This window comes from Electrophorus electricus, chromosome 10, assembly GCF_041902795.1.
Source record: "Electrophorus electricus isolate QZ-2024a chromosome 10, ASM4190279v1, whole genome shotgun sequence".
In the NCBI taxonomy this organism is placed as follows: domain Eukaryota; kingdom Metazoa; phylum Chordata; class Actinopteri; order Gymnotiformes; family Gymnotidae; genus Electrophorus; species Electrophorus electricus.
This window is the reverse complement of record NC_137506.1, coordinates 32,002,089-32,028,526: the sequence shown is the minus strand read 5'-3', so window position 1 is coordinate 32,028,526 and position 26,438 is coordinate 32,002,089. Positions and strand designations below refer to the sequence as shown.

Genomic DNA, 26,438 nt, shown 5'->3' with positions numbered 1-26,438 from the left:
GTTGTTGTTGTTGTTGTTGTTTTAGGTTTATTATAATGCACTTTCCTAGTGTTGTTAAAACCGTGTCAAAAGGTTTCAGAGATTTTTGTGCGTTTAACCTGTATATGGACATGAACTAGTGATGTCAAACCCTAGTGACCCGCGCTCCCCACCCCATTTAAAATGAACGAAAATGCGGAATAATGTTCACTTTTCAACTACAAAAAATAAACACTTATAGAAATACATTTTAGAAAACAGTTATTTAAGGTGAAATCATACTCCCCCATGAAAGGAGTACGTAGCACCTTGCGTCATACCTCGCGTGTCCTGGAACTGGGCTACGTCGACATGACCTCATAACAAGGGTCTCCGAGCATTCGAAAGCGAGCCGACGTGGCTCAGGTTCATCATACGTCACCCCGGGAAGGTTCCTTTCTGCAGGACGGCGTCCCTCTAATCGGAACCTGTAGTCTAAGCTACAGGACTGCCTGTAAAGCTTTATCTTCAAATAAAGACGAACGAACATTCATGTCATCAGGGTAACCTTTATTTAACTCAAATAAAGACAAATGACACAATAACGCATCCACGGGAAACAAGTCTCGTGTTCACAATAAACAAAGCTATTAGCAATCAAATGGCATAACGTGCATTAATGAAAAGTAGAGACAGATCTCACAAATCCACGGCTGCTTCCAGTCACAAGCTGCTCGGGAATGAAGTTAAACGTGCGTCGGTTTTTTTTAAAAACATTTTTTTCTGCAACTACAACGGAATACAGACATTTCTTTGTATCCTGATTACAGAATGCGGTTAGAGATCACATTATTATCATGCCAAGGGTGCTTCTGGAGACATCGCTCTTGACCCAGGGCTCTGAGCGCTGTTATATTAACCATTAAATGGAGACATTTAGACAACATCCAAACCCACCTACGTTTCGCATTTGTCTAGGTTAGAAGGTATTTGACAGGGAGACAGAAAACAGGCAGAGAGAAAGTGCTGAGAAAGAGAAAACAAGAAAGTAGAGATTAAAAAGAACTTAGAGAAATATGAAGGAGAGAACAACATTCTTTTCTGTTAACACCTTTTTTTTCCTAATTAGTGTGACATAGATTTATGATTTTAAATGTTTTGACAGTTTGGTGGTCTAGAGTATTAAAATGTGCATTCACTTCACACAGAATGCTTAGTCATCAAACATAGAGTGCTGAATCATCGTACATAGAATGCTGATTCATCAAACAGAGTGCTGAACCACCAAACAGAGTGCTGACTGAGACAAATATGATTTTTTTCACCCTAGACTAACATAGCCCAAAGCCCCAAAGCCCAAGTGCAGACATTCAAAAATAGAGTAAACAGTGTAATGGTGATTATTTGAACTATGCTACTTTCTACCCTTAAAATAACTGATTGTAGTTCTTGTACATCTTATATGTGAACCCAAAAGAAACAGAAACAGAAACCTGATTGCCTGCATTGGCCGGAGGGCTTCCTGCTTAGAACCTTTGCTTGATTTTCATATTTAGTTTGTTATTGAAAAATGATTTAATTAAGTTAATAATTGTGTTCTTCAGAATTGTATCTCCTAAAACCCTCTCAACCAGGATATCCAGTGCCAAACAGACCAGATCTTTCAGCAGCTGTATGACTGCATTACAAAGTTTCACTTTCATTTCAGGGTGAATATTATTGAGGGTGTCAGTCAGAGATTTATAACCTTCAGACATGTTATACCCCAGCACACCTCCCACAGCAGCACCTAATCATTTCAAAAATAATAAGTTAGAAAGTTAGAGAAGTTTTGAGAATGAGAAGTTTTCATGATTTAAAATGTAAATATATTTATTTATTTTTAAATATATGTATCTTACCTATAATGAGTCCAGGAATACCGCCAAGTAGGCTTCCAGCAGCGATGGAGACGACCCCTATGATGGCCCCTGTGGTTGTTTTCTTCACCACTACCTGTAATTCCTCTTCTGCTGCCACTATTTTAATCAGCTGCATAATATTATCTTGAAGCGTCATTGTCCTGTCTGTAAAAACAGGGCCATTTGAAATCGCAGACACAAAAACATTTAGCCACATGAAATTAAATACGTGTAAATTTTACCCACACTGGGGTTTTTGTGTAGCTATCAGCCTGGCAGTGAGAGTTCTTCCTCTAACGCAGGAGAAGCCTGGTCAGTACGGCACACAATATTGGGATACTGGGATAACTGGGATGTACTTGAAGGAATGCTGTAACATATGAATTCTGCCTGAAAACCAAAAATACAAGCCTGATTAGCTAGCATTGATCTGTATTTACAGGGAGAGATGAATTAGCCTATCCAACCAATCAGAGCATTAGTGATTGACTAATTAATCCGTTGACTGATCAATCGCCACTTGAGATCATTTGCATCAGCCGATCTCTTCCCCCAGACATCGGCCAAAGGTGCTGTTTTTGTTGCTGCTGTTGTTTTTACAAAGCTTAGTTTTTTGATTACGTCTGGACATTTAGTTGAAACATTTTTATTTAAAATTAGTTTTTAAATGTAATTATCTTATTTTAGTTTTTAGATGTGACTTGGCTTGTAATTGACTCACTTATGTTTAACCACAGTTCATCACAAAGGGGTGCTGTTAGCACTGAAATAGCTTTGGTGCTTCACATCAGTCCTTGTGTTTAAAATACGTACACTGCAGACAGTGAGCAGATCTAGTTAAGATAAGACAGACCATGCAGACAGTGGTCATTTTTGTGCCTCATTTGTTATTAATATTAAATCGTTGTATTGTACCCCACCCCCAACATCAGGATTTTATATTGGCCATCGGCCTTCTTGCTCTCTAAATATCGGTATCCTGAAAATATCACCCATATTGGTCGATGACTACAGAGCTTGGCACTGCATTCTGAATCAGTTACAACAGTGCATTTATAAAATTCTGGTAAATACAGTACAGCATTGTAGTAGTTGAGCTTGCTGGAAAAAAAGGCATGCACAGATTTGTCTAGGTCTAATTTGGACATGAAATGTATATATTTGACTACATTTTTAGAATGGTAGAAGGCTTATTTGTTTGTTATTGCTTTGATATGACAACTAATACTGGCTTTTCACCAAATTACTTTTCAAGCAATTTCACTGTCACAGACAAAATTCCTGGTTTTCACTTTCCAATAAAATCAACTGTATTTAATATTATCATGATTTTTTAGTGCTGGCTCATGCAAATGATGACGTGGACATTGTCAACAACCAATAAGTGAGCTCTCTCCAGCATCAAACAGGAAGCAGCACAGAGGATACTCCAGGGAGGGTAGAGGAAGTCTATTATAACTCTGACATGCACAACTTCTAACCTTCTAACTTTCCTTTTTGGTATTTAGAGCCTTTAAGCTCTAAATATAATATTATTTATTATTTATTTTGTGACTGAAGAAGGAAGTCATTAATTCATTATATTTGTGCATAGCTAAAGGTGGCTTGAAAGTTGGTACAATACACATTGATGTGTGGAATGTGTTAAAGAGGTTTGAGTAAACTGCAGGTTGTGCAGTCATAACATCAAAAATCTGCACATCCAGTTAATCCTCTTAACCTCCTGTCTTATTACTTACTTATACATCTTAAAATCAAAACAAATCAAATAAAAATGTATTGCTATAGCGCTTTATACAACAGATGTTGTCACAAAGCAGCTTTACAAATGTCCAAGTCCAAGACAAGGGCGACAGTGGTGACGAAAAACCACTTTTGTTTTTTTGTGAGATTTTGTTTTTCATAGCATTGCTACATAATAGAGTTATAAATAATAATGATAATCAAAATAATAATAATAATAATAATAATAATTATTATTATTATTATTATCATTATTATTATTACTACTACTACTGTTATTTTTATTATTAGTCACGTTACGCGCCCCCCCCCCCCCACGTCTCTGTGCGTGTGTTCGTTAGTCTGTAGTGCCACGCCCTCTTGTGTCGTCCACCTGATCCTTGTGTGTAATCGTCGAGTGTGTATATATCTCTCTTTCGTGTATGGTCGTATGTTTGTCGGTGTTTGATGTACTTTAGCATGTGTGTTAAGTGTAGGTGTTTTGTGTTAATAAAACGTTTGTCTCAACGTGCCTCGTCCCCGCATCCTGCTTAAGCCTCGTTCCGTCTTATTATTATTATTATTATTATTATTATTGTTGTTGTTGTTGTTGTTGTTGTTTTAGGTTTATTATAATGCACTTTCCTAGTGTTGTTAAAACCGTGTCAAAAGGTTTCAGAGATTTTTGTGCGTTTAACCTGTATATGGACATGAACTAGTGATGTCAAACCCTAGTGACCCGCGCTCCCCACCCCATTTAAAATGAACGAAAATGCGGAATAATGTTCACTTTTCAACTACAAAAAATAAACACTTATAGAAATACATTTTAGAAAACAGTTATTTAAGGTGAAATCATACTCCCCCATGAAAGGAGTACGTAGCACCTTGCGTCATACCTCGCGTGTCCTGGAACTGGGCTACGTCGACATGACCTCATAACAAGGGTCTCCGAGCATTCGAAAGCGAGCCGACGTGGCTCAGGTTCATCATACGTCACCCCGGGAAGGTTCCTTTCTGCAGGACGGCGTCCCTCTAATCGGAACCTGTAGTCTAAGCTACAGGACTGCCTGTAAAGCTTTATCTTCAAATAAAGACGAACGAACATTCATGTCATCAGGGTAACCTTTATTTAACTCAAATAAAGACAAATGACACAATAACGCATCCACGGGAAACAAGTCTCGTGTTCACAATAAACAAAGCTATTAGCAATCAAATGGCATAACGTGCATTAATGAAAAGTAGAGACAGATCTCACAAATCCACGGCTGCTTCCAGTCACAAGCTGCTCGGGAATGAAGTTAAACGTGCGTCGGTTTTTTTTAAAAACATTTTTTTCTGCAACTACAACGGAATACAGACATTTCTTTGTATCCTGATTACAGAATGCGGTTAGAGATCACATTATTATCATGCCAAGGGTGCTTCTGGAGACATCGCTCTTGACCCAGGGCTCTGAGCGCTGTTATATTAACCATTAAATGGAGACATTTAGACAACATCCAAACCCACCTACGTTTCGCATTTGTCTAGGTTAGAAGGTATTTGACAGGGAGACAGAAAACAGGCAGAGAGAAAGTGCTGAGAAAGAGAAAACAAGAAAGTAGAGATTAAAAAGAACTTAGAGAAATATGAAGGAGAGAACAACATTCTTTTCTGTTAACACCTTTTTTTTCCTAATTAGTGTGACATAGATTTATGATTTTAAATGTTTTGACAGTTTGGTGGTCTAGAGTATTAAAATGTGCATTCACTTCACACAGAATGCTTAGTCATCAAACATAGAGTGCTGAATCATCGTACATAGAATGCTGATTCATCAAACAGAGTGCTGAACCACCAAACAGAGTGCTGACTGAGACAAATATGATTTTTTTCACCCTAGACTAACATAGCCCAAAGCCCCAAAGCCCAAGTGCAGACATTCAAAAATAGAGTAAACAGTGTAATGGTGATTATTTGAACTATGCTACTTTCTACCCTTAAAATAACTGATTGTAGTTCTTGTACATCTTATATGTGAACCCAAAAGAAACAGAAACAGAAACCTGATTGCCTGCATTGGCCGGAGGGCTTCCTGCTTAGAACCTTTGCTTGATTTTCATATTTAGTTTGTTATTGAAAAATGATTTAATTAAGTTAATAATTGTGTTCTTCAGAATTGTATCTCCTAAAACCCTCTCAACCAGGATATCCAGTGCCAAACAGACCAGATCTTTCAGCAGCTGTATGACTGCATTACAAAGTTTCACTTTCATTTCAGGGTGAAGATTATTGAGGGTGTCAGTCAGAGATTTATAACCTTCAGACATGTTATACCCCAGCACACCTCCCACAGCAGCACCTAATCATTTCAAAAATAATAAGTTAGAAAGTTAGAGAAGTTTTGAGAATGAGAAGTTTTCATGATTTAAAATGTAAATATATTTATTTATTTTTAAATATATGTATCTTACCTATAATGAGTCCAGGAATACCGCCAAGTAGGCTTCCAGCAGCGATGGAGACGACCCCTATGATGGCCCCTGTGGTTGTTTTCTTCACCACTACCTGTAATTCCTCTTCTGCTGCCACTATTTTAATCAGCTGCATAATATTATCTTGAAGCGTCATTGTCCTGTCTGTAAAAACAGGGCCATTTGAAATCGCAGACACAAAAACATTTAGCCACATGAAATTAAATACGTGTAAATTTTACCCACACTGGGGTTTTTGTGTAGCTATCAGCCTGGCAGTGAGAGTTCTTCCTCTAACGCAGGAGAAGCCTGGTCAGTACGGCACACAATATTGGGATACTGGGATAACTGGGATGTACTTGAAGGAATGCTGTAACATATGAATTCTGCCTGAAAACCAAAAATACAAGCCTGATTAGCTAGCATTGATCTGTATTTACAGGGAGAGATGAATTAGCCTATCCAACCAATCAGAGCATTAGTGATTGACTAATTAATCCGTTGACTGATCAATCGCCACTTGAGATCATTTGCATCAGCCGATCTCTTCCCCCAGACATCGGCCAAAGGTGCTGTTTTTGTTGCTGCTGTTGTTTTTACAAAGCTTAGTTTTTTGATTACGTCTGGACATTTAGTTGAAACATTTTTATTTAAAATTAGTTTTTAAATGTAATTATCTTATTTTAGTTTTTAGATGTGACTTGGCTTGTAATTGACTCACTTATGTTTAACCACAGTTCATCACAAAGGGGTGCTGTTAGCACTGAAATAGCTTTGGTGCTTCACATCAGTCCTTGTGTTTAAAATACGTACACTGCAGACAGTGAGCAGATCTAGTTAAGATAAGACAGACCATGCAGACAGTGGTCATTTTTGTGCCTCATTTGTTATTAATATTAAATCGTTGTATTGTACCCCACCCCCAACATCAGGATTTTATATTGGCCATCGGCCTTCTTGCTCTCTAAATATCGGTATCCTGAAAATATCACCCATATTGGTCGATGACTACAGAGCTTGGCACTGCATTCTGAATCAGTTACAACAGTGCATTTATAAAATTCTGGTAAATACAGTACAGCATTGTAGTAGTTGAGCTTGCTGGAAAAAAAGGCATGCACAGATTTGTCTAGGTCTAATTTGGACATGAAATGTATATATTTGACTACATTTTTAGAATGGTAGAAGGCTTATTTGTTTGTTATTGCTTTGATATGACAACTAATACTGGCTTTTCACCAAATTACTTTTCAAGCAATTTCACTGTCACAGACAAAATTCCTGGTTTTCACTTTCCAATAAAATCAACTGTATTTAATATTATCATGATTTTTTAGTGCTGGCTCATGCAAATGATGACGTGGACATTGTCAACAACCAATAAGTGAGCTCTCTCCAGCATCAAACAGGAAGCAGCACAGAGGATACTCCAGGGAGGGTAGAGGAAGTCTATTATAACTCTGACATGCACAACTTCTAACCTTCTAACTTTCCTTTTTGGTATTTAGAGCCTTTAAGCTCTAAATATAATATTATTTATTATTTATTTTGTGACTGAAGAAGGAAGTCATTAATTCATTATATTTGTGCATAGCTAAAGGTGGCTTGAAAGTTGGTACAATACACATTGATGTGTGGAATGTGTTAAAGAGGTTTGAGTAAACTGCAGGTTGTGCAGTCATAACATCAAAAATCTGCACATCCAGTTAATCCTCTTAACCTCCTGTCTTATTACTTACTTATACATCTTAAAATCAAAACAAATCAAATAAAAATGTATTGCTATAGCGCTTTATACAACAGATGTTGTCACAAAGCAGCTTTACAAATGTCCAAGTCCAAGACAAGGGCGACAGTGGTGACGAAAAACTCCCTAGAGCATGAGGAAGAAACCTTGAGAGGAACCAAGACTCAGAGGGGGGTCCGTCCTCCTCTGGCCTGTCTTAAGGCATATTATTCATTAGTTACTCTGAATGATTCTGTAATTACATTTAAACTAAAATGAGACATAAGCAGTGACAGAAGAGAAGAATGAGAGTGAGGACTCATTACTGTGTCCTTGAGCTTCACTGAAATGTGAACAACCTGCACACATTTATATTGCCAGGGTTTCACCCCACATGTACAAGTCTTTGCCAAAGTCTGACAGACCTCAAGCCTGTTGTGTGCAGAGAGTGGTTTTTATTGTAGTGACTCTTCAGATATAAGGATTCAAATGACCACTAATGAGCTCTTAGCTTTAGTGGCTTCCAACTTCTCAGTTCTGTTCAGGGTTAAACAAAACAACAATGACATCAACAATTAAAATAATAGTTGTTATTATTTGGCTAATATTAGATTATTATTATTATTGTTGTTGTTGTTGTTAACATTAATAATAATAATAATAGTTGTTATTATTTGGCTAATATTAGATTATTATTATTATTGTTGTTGTTGTTAACATTAATAATAATAATAATAATAATAATAATAATAATAATAATAATAGTTGGCATTAACAGCCCAACTTAAAAACATTGACTTCATAGTAGCATAAAAGCAGTAGCATACACCTTTCTAATACTGACTCATATTGACATTTGATTTTTTTAAAAGAATTTTGATTTCTAAAATGTTCTTACCTGTTGGCAACATGTGATAGTGCTGACTCCTGTATCAAAGTGCTGTTGACCTCTCATAATACATAACTGGCATCAGTCCTGCCAATTTAAGGAAGCTGTGTAACTTTTCTATCCAATCAAACTGCTCCACACAAAAGGCAAATTTCAAGTCCCATGAATTCAGTTTCGTTTTTTCAGGTAATTGCTAGTGGATGAGACTGGGTGGACACATACACTCCCTGAGGCAGGACGCCTTTGCAAACATAGTTATGGCAAGCTGCACAACAAAGGTTCTTACATCCTTTACACGAAACTGTGTCACCTGCTGTGACATGAGTGTCATTGTGTGCTCAGTAACCTCTGAAATCTGAGCTTTTACAAATTAAAATAGTTCCCGTAACTGGAGCCTCTGGTATACCTTATGGATTTACTTTGTCATGTGTTACATCATGAAATATTGTTATTATTTTAAACAATATTCACCCTTCTTTACAGTATTACAGCTGAATAATTTTGGCCTCTTGCTATTATAAGATCCAATACTGCAGTGTACTAACTACTTCAAGTGAATAAATATATCCTTTAAAAAGCTGTCAAATAAATACATATTTTCTGTTCAAAGTCTGTACTCTATAATGCAGCAAAGATAACAGCATTATGACAGCTGTGTTCTCAATTTATTGGTGCAGTGTGTTGGGTGTTACAGCAATTTTGTATTTGGAATTTTGGTGTAAATATTTCATAGTGAGGACAGCGTTCATGGTTTTGAAGCCACAGTTTGGCCCATAATCTGTGAGGATTTGTAAAATGAATGTATAGTGCCCCTGTTCTGTGTGTTCTGCGTGTTCTGTGTGTTCTGTGTGTTCTGTCTTTGTGCCATTCTTGCGTTTATCTCACTCTTTGCTTTCTTTCCTTGAGGAAAATCAACCAGAAACACACACACACACACACACTCACACATACCACACACACATACACACACACACACACGCACGCACACACACACACACACGCACGCACGCACAAACACGCACACACACACACACGCACACACACACACACACACACACACACACACAGACAGACACACACAGACAGACACACACACACACACACACACACACACATACACACACACACACACACACACTCACACATACCACACACACACACACACACGCACACACACACACACACAGATACACACACACACCCACACACTCACACATACACATACCACACACACACACACACACTCACACATACCACACACACTCACACATACCACACACACACACACATACACACACACACACACACAGACACACACACACACATGCACACACACACACACACACACACACACACACATACACACGCACACACACGCGCGCACACACACACACAGACACACACACACACACACGCACGCACAAACACACACACATACACACACACACACACACGCACGCACACACACTCACACATACCACACACACACACACACACACACAATATCGAATTGGAATTAAGTAATACAATTTTTCACTTGTATATACCAATCTGTTTCATTCAAATTAACTTTTAGTATTACAATTGCTGAGATTCAAATTCTGTAATAAGACAAGGCAGGATTATTTGTAGAACATATTTTATATACAAGTTCAGTTCTATATACAAGTTCAAGTTCAGTATTATTTTTTGCCAGTTAGCCTCAATGATAAGTGGTTTTCTTAAGGCTACACAGCTGTTTAGTCCCAACCCCTTGAGTTCCCTTCGCATTGTGCATGTGGAAATGCTCTTACTTTCACTATTAAACATCCCTGAGTTCCACTGTTGTTTTTCTACGATTTGATTTCACCACACGTTTAAGTGATCGCAGATCACGATCATTCAAGAGTTTTTTCCGACCACATTCCTTCCTCGAAGATGATGTTTCCCCACTGTCCTTCCACTTTTTAATAATGCGTTGGGCAGTTCTTAACCAGATTTTAGTAATTTCAGCAATCTCCTTAGATGTTTTCTCTGCTTGATGCATGCCAATAATGTGACCCTTCTGAAACAGATTAACATCTGTTCCACGATCACAGGATGCGTCTTTCAACATGGATGTTTAATAAATGAGAAGCTACTTACTGCATCGGTTAGTGTTAAATAACTTGTTGCCAGCTGAAACATAATCACCCATGCAGTAATTATCCAATGGGAGGCTCTTACCTACTTGCTTAGTTAAATCCAGGCGGTGACCTTTTTTTGGCCAGGCAGTGTATGTGCATGAGCATAAGCTCTCCAACACCCCTACACATACCAGAGTCCCTACTGGTCATGGAATGTTCGGAATATCATGGAATTTTAATAATTCTATTTCAGACATGGAGAGTCAGGGGATTTGACAGGGATTTTGGATAAAGTTGTGGAATAGCAGGGAATTTTGTATGTAGTATCTTTAAATTTAGTTTCCATCTGTCAAAATGTTACACAGGTTTACCATATTGTTTGAGTGGTTGTTATGGTTACTTGGCTTGTCCACACCGATTTAACAAAATGGCCTGTTTTTCTGTTCATTATAGGTCATGGAAATGTAGCTTTTTATTCAATGAAAGGCAGGGAAAAATCAGAGATTTTGACATTTGACAAAGTGGGAACCCTGACATACACGTAGTGAGAGCTTTGTACGTGTTGTTAAAAATTAGCTTGTTAGTCCTGTTTTCCAGTATTATTTAATTTTCGTGTTTTATGGTAGTCACATAATGTTATGACAACACAACTATTTTTTATTTTTACTTTTAAACTTCTTGTGAATATTATATTATGAAAAGCTGGTCAGTCCACCTCCAATCTGTAATGAATGCACACACATAGAAGAAGACCCAGTTGCAGAGGTTTTATTTTAGCAACCAAACTAATACATGCAGTCAGATAGTTTGGTTGCTAAAATAAAACCTCTGCAACTGGCTCTTCTTCTACGTTGGTCTGGGGTCGAAGCACTGGGTAGCGTTCAGGACGTGTCCGAGGGTCAGGCAAGAGACGAGGTCTAGAAAGCAGGCAGGAGTCAATAACCAGGAAAGCACACAGGATGAGGAAACGCTCGTACGCCACATAGGAGCAACACTTCACGACTAGTATGCGGGGAGGAGGGGCTTATAAGGGGGTGGGAATGAAGGTAATCAGGTGTGCGCTAGAACGAGGTGAGGCAGCTCTAGGGTGGGTGTGGCTGTGCAGGGCTGAGGCTGTTGCTGGGGTTCGTAATGCAAACAAAAAGAACCAGCATTCGCACAAGGAATTTAAAAATAGAAACGGTTGAGATACCTGTTCTGACAGTCTCTGCATAATTCGGAGAAAACAAAACTGGAATCTGAAAGTATTCCAAATAACCTCGAGGTGACCTACAAAAAATAGATTAAAACAAAAATAGCTTGTTAGTCCTGTTTCCCAGTATTATTTAACTTTTGTTTTCTATGTTAAACGTGACAACATAACTATTCTTTTAAATATACACAATATGACAATTAATAAAATGAAAAAAAACAACTAAGTCATCCATGGTTAGAGGGAATTATGGTTATAAAAACAGAAAATAGACAAACTGAATTGAGCAGAAAGTTTATACCTTTTAATTTTGACTCTTAAGCTTCTTATGAAAATTGTGATAAAGCTGGTTAGTCCACCTCCAAACACAGGAACAGTGTACTCGGAAGGAATTTAAAAATGGAAAACACTTGCCCTGATGACCCATTTTAGGAACCAATTTTGACATAAGGTGTCATTTGTTAAGAATACATAGACAATGTCTAGATACATCTGAGAAAATGAAACTGAAATATATTGACAGAAAAATAAGCTAGTGGTATTCTGAATATGTTCTCTGAATATTCTGATCAAATACCATCAGGGTCTTGTTTCAGCCAAAGCTTTTAATGGATAGAGAACAATGCATACAATATTTGTATTATTAAATAAATAAACCAACAATCAAGCCATTAATGATTATTCTATTCCTCCAGGTCTTAACAGAAACAGGTCCTCAAACTTCTGTAAGAAAATCCAGACCAGACACTCCACTGTGTGCGCTTAAACCTCTGCAGATGAATAGTGAGTGGGCCTACGGTTTCCAGAATGGTTGAAGCAGTTTATTTCCATCAAGTGCAATGAGCTCTTTCCCCTGATGCTGTCCTCTCCTTCACTCAATGCCACACGCGTCCTCAACTCTGTACCCCAAGTTTTCAAGCTAGCATTTGTTAAGCTTTTCCATTCACACTTGTGAAAAGCCTTAATGTCTCATTCCACTTCCAGCTTCATGCTGATGGCACTCATCTATCTAACCTTTCTGTCCTTTTACATCACATCATCACAAAAACCCACTTACTTTGATACTCACTGAATTTTCAAGACATATTATCAAACTTTGTATAAATATTCAAATAATGGTACAAATTATTGGTATTTTATAATTTAATATTAACATGTAAACTTATATAAAAAGTTAAAACTCAATGTTTCAAGCAGTTGCAACGTGCTTACAATATGTCATCTATTAATGACTACTAATTTAGTCCGTTTAACTATTCCCCAAACTATGAACTCGACATGTTCAATCTGTTCAAGAGACATCGAATCCGCAGACACCTAATCAGAAGTGTAATACAGCGACATCTAGTGGACACATAAGGTTAGAGCCGGTATAGTTGTCCGTGAAGTTTGTTTATACTTTTTTCCACGTACTTGACGCCGGTTAGCGTGTTTCCTAAATCACTGAATACGTCAGCAACCTCATACAGTTTGGGTTAGTTTATTATGCATATTGAACATCTCAGTGTAATTTAAGGTAATTCAAATATTTTCATTGGTATATTTCGCTCAGCCAAATTGTTAGCTAATGACTTTCCTTTTAAATGAACACCCATACAAGTTGGCTAACTGTGCCAGTACATGAGTGACTGTTAAACAAAAGTTGTTACACTAAGCAAAAAATAGGCGTAATGATTATTCACAATAGATATCAATGCCGCTGTAGCCTACTTTTATAAGTTGCTCTGGCCTGTGATTTGACCCTCCCTGTAGTCTTAACTTTGCCGATGTCTCTTAGCAGTTACCAGGATGCCCTTCTTGCGCACCTAGGCGGTATTATATCGGAAACCCCATCTGACAGAAATTGTATCGAAATCACAGCAACGTGTTTGTCTTTTTGCCTCAGTAGAGGGTAGATCTTCTTTTGTCCTTTTTTTCATTTCTCCAAGTAACGCGTCTGAAAGGTCTGGATGTTTTCTACAGTTCATGTACGAACGATGTACAGGATTTCGAGAGCAGGCCTGTCACGTAGTGAATAAACCGGCAAGATCACTAAAACTAAGCTGAGTCTGACTCGCATCTCCTCCACGTGCTTCATGTCTGAACTCTTCTAGTTCCCAAGATCTCTGCTAATCTGGGTTGTAGTATAAACTAAATTGGATTAACTCCAAGCGTTACAAACTATCAGGAAAGTTCTGAACTATGGCTCAGTAAAAAATCCCCTACACTTTCCCCTCGCCTATTTGTGCATTTAGCGCGATTAACTAAATTCTGATTAATAAAAAGACAAGAAAATGAAAGATAAAACACAATTAGACATGATACAAGCATTTCTAAGCATGTTTATGAACTACATCTTTACAATCAGAAATGAGACTGACAAGCAAGTGTTAACACGATGATAAGTTAATTTCTTAGGGCAGACTTAGCTAGAGCAAAACTAAGTTAAAAGCATGTATGCGTAATGTTTGCATGTATAGCACTGATAAATGTTAGTGATGCTTCTATGGGCACTTAGATGCTATCTGCCCTGCTGACACCATGTCGCTCAGACTAGACGACAGCTAATAATAAGATTTTGAATAGACTGAAAAGAAAAGAGTCAGCTCTCAAATACCGTTGGTAGAATCCACGGGAACCGCATAGCCATTCACTCCGATACGTAGGAGTATCAGCCAGGAGAGTTTTTAAGAACTTCAGAGGTTAAACAAAAAATACAGATAATGGAGCATTCTGCAAAACACAGAGCGTCTGTCCTTCTGTTTAGAATAATTACTTTAATAATACAACATTCTTCCCTCCATGTACGATTTCCCAGAAGGTGATGATCTGTTACTTATGCATCTTAAGTAAAGCTCACAAGAAGAGATGTAACCTCACAGAAACAGAAACTGTCATCTAGTTAAAATGACAGTTGCAACTTTTACAGACAACTGGTATTGTATGACATGAATCACAAAATGTGGTGTTTATATACACTGCTTATGTTTCTGATGGCAGTGCCCCTGGATGTAAATATGGGAATCCAAGCACGCCGTTGTAAGAACTCATAATGGTACAGAAGTTGGTTACAAACAGCGTTCTAATTTCCAGCTTCAGTGATGTAATTAGTACTGATCGTCACTGTTTATTCATTAGTCCAGATTAAAGTGATCACATAGATCTTTATTTGCATTGGACACTGATGAAAGACAACGCTGCTACTGTGATGCACCATAACTTTGTGGGTGCCAATTTTATTTTCACCACTCATGTTGATTAGCCAGGTTTATGCATAACCATGATTTGATTATTAGTATAATTAGTTTGTATTTGAAACATTCATTGTTGATGATAGAATTTTTGTTGGTACCTGCACTTAGCTTATATGTCTGCGTCAGTTTGTAAACACTGAAAGAAAGAGTAGTTGTTTGTTCATAGATTGGTTTGTACAAATTGTTTCTAAAACTGCTTCTATGTTAGATTATCATAAAAGTGTTTAAATATAGGATTTGGTCAAAGTAAACTAAAGCTATTGTATTTAATTGCTATCAGAAGACTATAAAACTCCTCTTATTGTAGTTTTTTACAATTAGGCTTTTTGAACTTTTGTTAAGCCAACTTAAATGTAGCTTGTAGTTGTCAGCTAGCTGCTGCAAGTTAGTGTGCTAACTACAGCTGTTTTGTAGGTGATGAAGGATGTTGGTTCCTGGATTGTTACAAGCTGACCTTTACTCAAACTCCACATGAATTTAAAATCCTTTAGTCATCCTTTAAAAAGACGGACAAATCAGAGAGGAATCTGATTGCTATAGCCTGGTTCAAATAACTCACTAATGCTTTATCTTAAATGTAGCAAAATTCATATATTGATTACTTAATCTCATAATTCTATTGATCCAGTGACATTTGCAAGAAAAAAGAATGTAGAACTAAATGTATCAGGTTTTAAGTATTCACAAGGTGCGATAAAGGTGATTTTCCAAAACAACATTATTAAAAAAAACCTTTAGACCCAGAGTTCTTAAAAAAGCTCCCACTGTTGGGCCCCTGGCTCTTAACCCTCAATTGCTCAAGTTCTGTTCAGTCATAATTGTAAGCCCTTTAGATCAAAGCGTCAGATAAATGTCATAAATGCAAATGAATATTCCTGTCCTCACAAGTATCAGCCACTTTTGACATCAAAAACAAGGAAGGGCTGTTCAAGGTTATTCACAACATTTGGAGTGAGGAAAACAACAAGCCTGTTTCCCATTTGGAGGCTGTGACTGACGGAGCATGACCGTGGTTTAACAAGTGCAGACAGTGAATGTAGGCATTTGACCGTGACTGTTTGTTCCAAAGTTTGAGGCACAACATACAAATATACTGTACTGCCCATAAACGAGGGTACTCAGCACTGAGGAAACCGCAATGTTGAAAGAAGAAATCGTGACAGTAATGTTAGTTTTTCTGAGTTAGTAACTGTGATGTGATTACAAGGATTTAAATTGTAATACCTTACATTACTTCATCGGAGGAAAAGGTAGTCGCATTACTGTTGGGTGTTACCCCAACACTGGTCTAGGTTTATTATTAGTGAAGTGAGTGGGTGGGCCCTGTGTGAAACCCTACTGGTTTGGCACAGGGTATTTGACATCTTATCCTGTGCATAATTATATGTCTAAATGATACATTGCTTGTACATTAAGTAATATATAATCCATATTAAATAAGTCATAGGCTCAGTCCAACTGTATTGCAACTTTTGGAAGCAATTGAAAAGTTTTAACTGAGAAGAACAATCACTGGAAAAAAATAGATATTGCGCCTTTAAATGTTTTAAATGTTTACCTGAATTAATAGTTAATAATTAATTAGCTATTAATAAATAATAGCTAATTAATTAATACCTAATAGCTAATTAGCTAATGCACAAATCACATTCAATTTCCAAAGCTAAAGGCTTTGCAGCTACTTCTGTAGAGGCAGAAGGAACAGAAACACCTTCCTCTAATATCTGAGATCCACCCCACGGCACACAAACTGAGATGAATACTGGGCAAGAAACTAGCAGTGGATGTCGGCAGAGTTCGAGTGGCCTCAGTGGAACGTCGACATGACAAAACCAGACTGGCATTCCCTGTGAGAATGGATATGGCCAAAAAAGCCATGTCTTTTCTGGGAATGTGCTCTTACTGCAGAGAATCTATCCCTGATTACACAATCCTCAAGGCACCCCTAAGTGCAATAGCACATGGGAAGGGTGCACAGGCCCACAGCGTGTTTAGTTGGACAACCAGAAGCAGAAAGGGCATTTGAAAATTTGAAAAGAGCTCCTCAAACCAACCCAACTCTGGGCATTTCAGATACTGATAGGCCATTTACAAACAGCTGATGAAAAGAATACCTGCATGACCTCTGTGTTACTGCAGGACCATGGTAGTAAGTCCTCCCTGTTACTGCAAGACATGGTGGGAAGATGAGACCTGCGGGTTATTTCTCAGCAAAACCTGACCCTGTGGCTCAGGGACTTCCCCTTTGTCTCAAGGCAGTAGCAGCTCTGGAAAAAGCTGTGACAGCCTCACATGACATTGTGGGTTACTGTAGATTGAATTTGTTAGTTCCCCATGTAGTTGCACAGTTGCTGCTAGAACAGAAACCATCACACATGACTGCAGCCAGATGGCTTTGATATCACACAGTTTTATTAGAAATGCCAAATGTAAACTTGAAACGATGAACAGTGCTTAGCCTCACCTCTCTTCTTCCCACAAAATCAGATAGCAAACCACATGATTGTCTAGAAGTTGTGAATGAACTTTGCTCACCTAGGTTGCACATGCCCGATTTGTGGACGGATCTGCATTCAGTGAAGCTGAGTCAGGCAAGACCTACGTGGGGTTTGCAGTAGTGAATCAAATCGAAACTCTCCTGGCGGATTCATTGCCAGGACATTTACCAGCACAAGCAGCAGAGCCAGTGGCGTTGACTGAGGCATGCAAAACAGTGGAAGGTAAGACAGTGACAATCTCCACAGACAGTAGACATGCTTTGGGGATAGTCTGCGAATTTGGTAAGCTGTGGAAACACAGAGAATTTTTAACCTCATCAGGTAAGTCCATTCCACACCATAACCTGATTGTGGCCTTCCTGAATGCAATCCTGCTCCCCTCAAAGGTGGCAGTGTGCAAATGTGACACTCAGAGAACTCACATGTTGCACCGCGATCCAGACTCTCTAGAGAATGAAAAAGCAGATGCTGCAGCCCGAGCCAGGCACAGAAACCCACCACAAGTTCTTAAATTCTACGCAAAACTAACACTTCCCCTTCTCATGAAACTAACACTCTTATCCCAACAGCCAAGCTCACAGAGCCTTCTACCAGAGGAGAAAGCTGTTTGGAAAAAGGCAGGCGCACACACAAAAGAAGGGGTACGACCCCAATGGTAAGCCTTACCTGCCAAAAAGAATGTTCCTATAATATGCTAGATTGACCCATGGCAAGGACTATGTGTCAAAAGGAGGAACATACAATAGCATAGCACATTAATGATTACTCATTAACCATTAATTACTTCTAAGTTTCATCCTAAAACCTATACAAATATAAGGGAATCAAATCTACAAACAGTGCGGTACCAACTAGAAAGTACAAGGACGATAGACAATAGTCCTTTCAGTAGTTTATTTAGGAACAAGAAGAAGTAACAACAGTAAACATGTAATCATGTTTTAAATGTCACTATACTTGATGTTATTATACTAGATTTTCTCTGAATAAGTCCAGTTGCTCTGAACATAACTAATATATTTATGCAATAGAAATATATAGTTCAATAAAACTGCAGCTGGAATTTGCTTTTGGCTCGGACATAACTTACTTCATTGTGATGTTTTTGTGTTTGCATGAAACAAATTACACATAATGAGAATATTTACATTTGTTGAAATATCCAATCCTCTCGTCTGTGGGGACGCTGTCAGCAATCCCGCCTCTAGCCACCAGAGGTCCTCATCTCCAGAGTAGTAGCCCAGTTGCCACAAAGGTTACAGCCTTTGTACTCTCCTGTTCCTGATTACCTATTCATCAGCTTCCCTGCTTACTCTCCAGTGGCTTCACTCTTTGCGAAGTATCGCCAGCTCTTATAGTCTAGGTATCATTCCGTATTTATTGCCCAGTATTATCTTTTTACTTGGACTCTTCCTGTATTTTCTTACCATTTCTTACTTTTCTCCGTGCCTTCTCTGGTTTTTGTCTCTGCACTTTACCTAGTCCCCTTTTTGCGCGTCTGTTCTTATTCAAAACTTCACCTGCACATGGATGCGTCTCACCTCGCTGAGCCTCATTTCTTATACTGCGCCATTACAGCCTACCTGCGCGTGTGCTGCACGCGTGACTAATGTCTCAGTCACCTTTATGATTTGGGTACTAAAATTTAGATTTTACACAGAAACGTAACGCAAGTAACTGTAACACTGAGTGGGTGGCGGTAGTCAGTAATTACTAGCTTTTGAACAGTCCAGAATCGAAGAACCGGGAAGCAATGAAACCTGAACACTTACCAAAACTAGAAACGAAAGTGAAACCAAGAACATGAACCATTGCCCTGACAGCAGAGACAGGAGAACGCGGTATAAATACACAGACCAACCAGGTGAAACGAGACCAATATTACATTCAAAACCCAGCGGAGAAAGAAAGAAACAAAACCACTGTGGGACCCGCGATGTCGAAGGAGGAAACCGTGACAGTAATGTCGGGTTTATTGAGTTAGTAACTGTGATGTGATTACAAGGATTTAAATTGTAATACCTTACATTACTTCATCGGAGGAAAAGGTAGTCGCATTACTGTTGGGTGTTACCCCAACACTGGTCTAGGTTTATTATTAGTGAAGTGAGTGGGTGGGCCCTGTGTGAAACCCTACTGGTTTGGCACAGGGTATTTGACATCTTATCCTGTGCATAATTATATGTCTAAATGATACATTGCTTGTACATTAAGTAATATATAATCCATATTAAATAAGTCATAGGCTCAGTCCAACTGTATTGCAACTTTTGGAAGCAATTGAAAAGTTTTAACTGAGAAGAACAATCACTGGGAAAAAAAATAGATATTGCTCCTTTAAATGTTTTAAATGTTTACCTGAATTAATAGTTAATAATTAATTAGCTAATTAGCTAATGAACAAATCACATTCAATTTCCAAAGCTAAAGGCTTTGCGGCTACTTCTGTAGAGGCAGAAGGAACAGACACACCTTCCTCTAATATCTCAGATTCACCTTTTAGTGAAGTTGCACCACAAACCAGAACCAGAGTGAGTAGAACTGTGAAGCTGGTAAACAGGTTCATGCAGAAACTGGCACAATAGAACTCAGTTCACAGCTTTGATTTATATTGTTATGAGTAACACAGTTAGTAACGTTAAAATCTGGTAATGAAGAGTCCATGTTTATTTGCACACACAGAGCAACTTTGGATCAGTTTTTCTTAGCATGAAAAAATGTGGACTGGACTGTGATCAAACTTGAAAAGCAGAGAGGTGAAGTAGAGGATGGGTGTGTTGGATATGTCACATCTTCACCTTGGTGCTTGTTCTCAAAGAGACACAAAGCACAGAAAATGGTCACAGAGACATTCAGAAAATTATAGAAGAACAAACTAAATATAAAACTAAATCAAAAACAATCACAAATGAAACAAGTGTATAAGATATATAGGAGGGGTGCATGAATCCCTTCAGTTCCCTTTTGATTCTCCCTAATCACAAAGCAAGCTTGGTCAGCCTGCGCCATTTACATGCAGGAGTGCCGACCAGACAAACCTGGCCTTTGACAGACAACTATGCAGACAGATGTCTAGATGGTCAAACCTTCATTCAGCATACCATGCTAGGATAAATTACGCAAAAATGTCTGATAATGTTACGAGTACTGACTCAAAACAAACAGCAAATCATTAGTTTAAATGGATCCCATAAGTCCTTTCAACGATCATGGAGCCCAGTCCTGTGAGTCAGTCCTGTAATGAAAAGAAGTCATTAGGGTGTCACTAGGGTTGAAAACATGATCATCATTTTGTGTGGTGACAGAGTGACTGTGATGTTGCCAAGACCAAGTGTTGTTTCGTTATTGAGTTGGTCGACCTGTTTTGATAAAGTACAAACTCGATCAGAGATTGCATGACACCACAGAAAGGTCCCAACCTCCAGGACAAGTCTGTCGGCATTTATAGTTTGTAACACAAGGAATACATTGTATGCTGTCATGTGGCATGCGCTTGCAGTCTCACGTAGATGGCAAGGATGCAGAAGATGAGTATGATTAGTCTCTTGATAGTTTACTTGATAGTTATCATGGTTTTAGTTTGTTGATCTTGTAGTCTAGACTCTCAGGCAAAAGGCTATGTCCAGGCATCTGGATCCTCATTTTGTGTCTGTTAAAAGGGACTGAGTAGCAGTAAGAGAGAGAATGACATAGAGAAATGAATGTGAACTTGTCATTTTTGCTGCCATGTTAGCGAACCTGTTTCCTTGTGCCCCAATTGAATCACTGTTAGTGAGTGCTTTGATTTTCACAATAGCTAGTTCATAGAAGAACCTGCACTAACTCAATGTTCTTAAGTGGGGTTTCAGCAACTGTCAAACACCATCTGTGATGCCACAGGTGTCCGCAATCACGCACAACCCCAAACACATAGCGAGAGTTAGTGGGCACATTTGTTTTAGCATCATTAGCCTCCGATTTACTGTTGCATCCAGACTTTTCTGAGGGAAAACAGTTATCAGAGGCTTCTCTGTATAGAGCAGCCAAATCTGGATACAGTCCAGTTTGAGCCAGCGGATTTTCATGACAATTTCTCATTCACAATCAGTGAGTTTCTGTTTAGACTCATTTAATGACCTCTGCATCCTCTCATATTTTCTCTGAGCATTTGAAGCAGATGTTTCATGCATTAGAAACTCTTTGATTAGGCTAGCAAATTGCTTGGCCAATTCAGAAATTTGCTCTACCAGACTAGCATTTTGCTGCTCTTGTTGTGAGGACTTGGACTCCATATAAAACTTAATAAAACATAAGCATTCTTCAAAAACGTTTTGTTTGACTGCATACCCCAAAGCCTATTCACTCTTATCTACAGTCCATGTTCTATCAGTGTGAAAACCTGTTCATGGATGTGTTTCATCACAACCCTCGCCTCTGAAATTGAACTGAAAATCAGTCCACTCAATTAACTAAAGTGCTGGTTCAGTAGTTAGGAACTTTCCAGGAAACCCGTCCATTAGTCCTGGTGAGGTAAGAGGACCACAAACAGCTGCAGTACCATGGTCTTCTCTCACCTCTTGACTTTGGGGCCTTCTTTCAAAGAGGCACAAGGCACAGAAAATACATTTGTACTATTTATCTGACACTTTTAGCCAAAGCAACTTATAATTCTGACTGAACACAACTTGCATAATTGAGGGTTAAGGTCTTGCTCAGTCATTAATGGACCACTGTGGACCACTTTTGGGACCCAGTAGTGGCCACTTGAACCAGCACCTTAACCTCTAAGCTACCACTGCCCAGCTCTCTGATTGGTGGCTAGTGTAGGGATGTTTTTGAGGGACCAGGACCACTGAGTTGGGTCAGATTGAGTTTGAGTTCTGATGCTGGAAATCCCCTGAAAGTGGTTATATGCTATTAATTAATGACTGACAATTTTTCTGAGTTACTTGTGTTTAAGTAGCATACGCCCGAGATCACAACGTAATATGTTGTTTTCTCTATCTCAAGATAATACAAGTGATTGTCTATAGATAAAAATATATTTTCTTGTGATCTCAACATAGCAAAATGGTTTTCTAGAGAGAACCTTTTTCCAAATTATTTTCTAAATGCCAAGGGAATACATAATTTAGCACAGGCTACATGCTTTAGTCTGCTTCATGGATGAGCACATCTGGTTTTACTCACAACCAATCGCTCCCACACACAGACTCTCAGTAAACGGGAATTGTCGCCCTCACATCAGTCGTGATGAAGTGCTTTGAAAAGCTAGTCAGAGACTTCATCACATCTTCACTGCCAGCCTCCATGGACCCACTGCAATTTGCATACCGCCACAACCGCTCCACTGACGATGCAATTGCACATCTGCACCAAACTACACTGACTCACCTGGACGAAGGGAGGGGAAATTATGTTAAAATGCTATTTGTCGACTACAGTTCAGCATTTAACACTATCATCCCCTCCCTACTCACTACTAAGTTGGGAGATCTAGGACTGCATACATCCCTGTGTGACTGGATCTCCAACTTCCTAACAGACAGACCACAATCAGTACGGGTGGGCAACTGCGCCTCATCCACCCTCACCCTCAGCACTGGAGCTCCTCAGGGTTGTGTCCTAAGCCCCCTGCTCTACTCACTGCACACCTACGACTGCACAGCCACTTCCAGCTCCACCATCATTGTCAAGTTTGCTGACGACACCGTTGTCGTGGGTCTGATCTCGGACAACGACGAGAGGACCTACCTGGAGGAGATTAAACACCTGGAAAACTGGTGCCAGGAAAATAATCTCCTCCTAAACGTCAGTAAGACAAAGGAGCTGATCGTGGATTGCAGCAAGAAGCAGGTGCGGCACTACCAACCTGTGAGGATCAGTGGAACCACGGTGGAGAGAGTAGATAGTTTCAGGTACCTTGGAGTTCACATCTCGCAGGACCTGTCCTGGTCCCGCCATACCAACTCCCTGGCAAAGAAGGCTCGTCAGCGTCTTTACCACCTCAGACGCCTAAGGGACTTCAGACTGCCCTCCAAAGTACTGCGGAACTTCTACACCTGCACTATCGAGAGCATCCTCACGGGGAACATCACAGTCTGGTTTGGGAACAGCACCAGGCAGGACAGACAAGCACTCCAAAGGGTAGTGCGTTCAGCAGAGCGCATCACTCACTCGGAACTTCCTGACCTGCAGACCATCTACTACAAGCGGTGCCAGACCAAGGCCAGGAGGATTGTGAAGGACCCCACCCATCCCAACAATAGACTCTTCACTCTGTTGAGGTCAGGGAGGCGCTTCCGCTCCCTGAAGACCAAGACAGAGAGGCTGAAGAGGAGCTTCTTCCCACAGGCCATTCGGGCCCTGAATCAGGGAAACTGATAAACTGTGGGGACTACCACCACCATGTAACATGACTGTATATCTGTACATCTGTATATATAGATTTATACTCAATTACCCTGTTACACAACAACAACTGTAGATATGTTATTATATAAAATGGATCTGTACATTCTGTAGATTGTGTACATATATACCCAACCATATACATTGTACATTGTGTATATAATCATAATATACATATATTGTACATACATTGTTAATATATTTTTGTACATACATAGAGTATATATATTTATCTTGCATATATACATTTTTCTCTATGCACCCCTGTTTCCTTTCCTCAGTTTGGACAGAGCACTCTCCACCATTTCACTGCACGTTATACTGTGTATGACTATGTATGTGACGAATAAACCGAACTTGAACTTGAACTTGAACTTGAATTTAAACACAGAACAAACTTGAACACACCATTGCTGATACTTTCTCATTGCTTAACAGTTTAATTTTAGAACCTCTTTGTTGATTTTCGATTTTGTGTGTGACCTTCTCTTTTGAGGTTATGGGATATAGCGATTGAAAAGGTGTCAAAACTTGATCAATTACAAGTATTTGTTTCACACAGTACTTATCAGTCAGAGCAAACTATTAGGCCGTATTAAACGCCATGCTATCGCTGTCGTTGAAATGTGACCGTGATTAAAATGATTCATTCTGTTTCTGTATGAGAGTTTACACCAGCAGATGATATTGTCTGACTCCACAGCCCAACACCAACAGTCTGTTCCTTTACCAAAACTTTAGATACAGTCAGTGGTTCTGTGGGTCATTATGTATGTAGGACAAATATTTTATTTCTCACTTCATCATGTGTTTCATCACATCTACTGTTACCTAACTGACATTATTTTTTCCCCCCTGATATGCAACAGATAATGGCTGCACCTCTGGCTGGCACCAGCATTGAACAAATTTCCTCCATTATAAACACAGGAAGAAATGTCAGCATTCAAATTAACAATCAAAGTGCAATTTATACCTTAAAACACCCAAGGCAAGTATCAATGAAGTTTGGAAACACTAATTAAATCCCAGTGTAGTGAACTGTTAAGAAACACTGGTTAGTGAAAGGGATAAAGCTCTACCACACTATTGTGAAAGAATAACTCATGCAGGGTTAATTCTTTATTTACTTATTAATTTTTAGGGTCTTCACCTCCAGTGGATATCCTCTCAGTCCTCCACCACCAACAATTGCAAGAAACAGCATCGGAGCATGCACCTTTACCAAAACCTCAAGTTCATTCCGGGGTTCTGTGGGGGTCCTGACTTACCAAATCCTCGACATTGAGGCGCACACTCCTGGAAAACTCGTTATAATGTTCTCTGTACCTTTTGACTATAATATGTATGAAAACTGGTTTGCTCTTGGCATTTTTGAAGAAAATATAACATGTGATCAGGATCTAAATGTATTATGAGAAGGGCTCATTTACCCGAAGCAAGGGTACAGGGAATGAGATCAGTTATTCCCAAAAAAACATGCGAGTGAACGGAACGATGTCTCCTGCAGGCAAATCTGTTATGAAGGTTGAATTTGAGGACCAGTAGTCTAGCGACCTTATACCAAAACCTAAGAGGCAAACAGACAGCCACATACAAACAGACTGTCAAACTAGTATGTGGACAAACTTGGCAACTGTTACTATGATGTGCAAACAATTCCCTATTTATCCACAGTTAATCATTATGTAAATTACTTTTTGTATGTTAGACAAATTTACTTTTTATTTCATTTTCCAACAAACTCTTATTCCAGTCACTTAATAAATTGCAACCGCTCTTCGGTGGGTAAGAAATGTGAGTAGAGGTAAAGTGTGTTTTCAAATTATTCTGTTCCAATGTACGTCTTTATATTAAAGTTACTTTTTCATTTCAAGCTATTAGTCAGATTTTTCATGAATTTTTAGGCTGCACATCATGGGCACACGTGCTTTGAAAAGTGCTGGGGGCAGAGATCTGGACCAGGTGTTGCATTCAATTCAGTCGCACATCAAATTTGTGTTTCCTTTAAGAAATCAAGTCACCGGGCAAACAAATACACTGATAAAACATGAGTGCTGGGATTGAAAGGATGAGGTTCACAAAGGGGTTTATGGCATTGAACAATACAAGAGGTCTCTGCACAATGGTTTAAAAATATACTTGTAGCAAATTTGTTTTAATAATAAGACAGAGGTATTCCACAGTCATAATCCACAGTTGTTATCCACAGAACATAAACCAAGGTCATAAATCCAGAGGAACAGCCAATGAGGTAAACCAAACAGATGAGGAACAGGCAAAGAGGGGCATCCAAGAACAGGTGGGGATCAAATAAACCAGAGAAACAGACAGAGATAAACAACGGCTCAGAAATGTACCAAAC

At 38.9% G+C, this 26,438-nt stretch overlaps 1 long non-coding RNA gene and 1 pseudogene across 3 annotated transcripts; one reads left to right on the top strand and one right to left on the bottom strand.

The window, feature by feature from the left end:
* Nucleotides 1–513: 513 nt before the first annotated feature.
* LOC113589221 (uncharacterized) lies at nt 514–14,639 on the bottom strand. 2 transcript variants are annotated; one of them, XR_003411939.3, is made up of 10 exons: nt 14,549–14,639; nt 11,953–12,029; nt 8,665–8,742; nt 8,192–8,303; nt 6,287–6,430; nt 6,041–6,205; nt 4,481–5,928; nt 2,106–2,249; nt 1,860–2,024; nt 514–1,747 (listed from the first exon to the last, which is right to left on the bottom strand). It is a non-coding gene; the product is annotated as an uncharacterized LOC113589221 (long non-coding RNA). The 2 variants fall into 2 exon arrangements; XR_014125725.1 differs by lacking the exons at nt 8,192–8,303; nt 11,953–12,029; nt 14,549–14,639 and having other exon boundaries at nt 514–2,024; nt 8,665–8,873.
* A 3,155-nt stretch (nt 14,640–17,794) lies between these two features.
* LOC118242354 (uncharacterized) lies at nt 17,795–25,903 on the top strand (annotated as a pseudogene). The gene is made up of 4 exons (XR_014125616.1): nt 17,795–17,905; nt 18,253–18,338; nt 24,943–25,064; nt 25,218–25,903. The product of XR_014125616.1 is annotated as an uncharacterized LOC118242354 (transcript).
* Nucleotides 25,904–26,438: the final 535 nt, after the last annotated feature.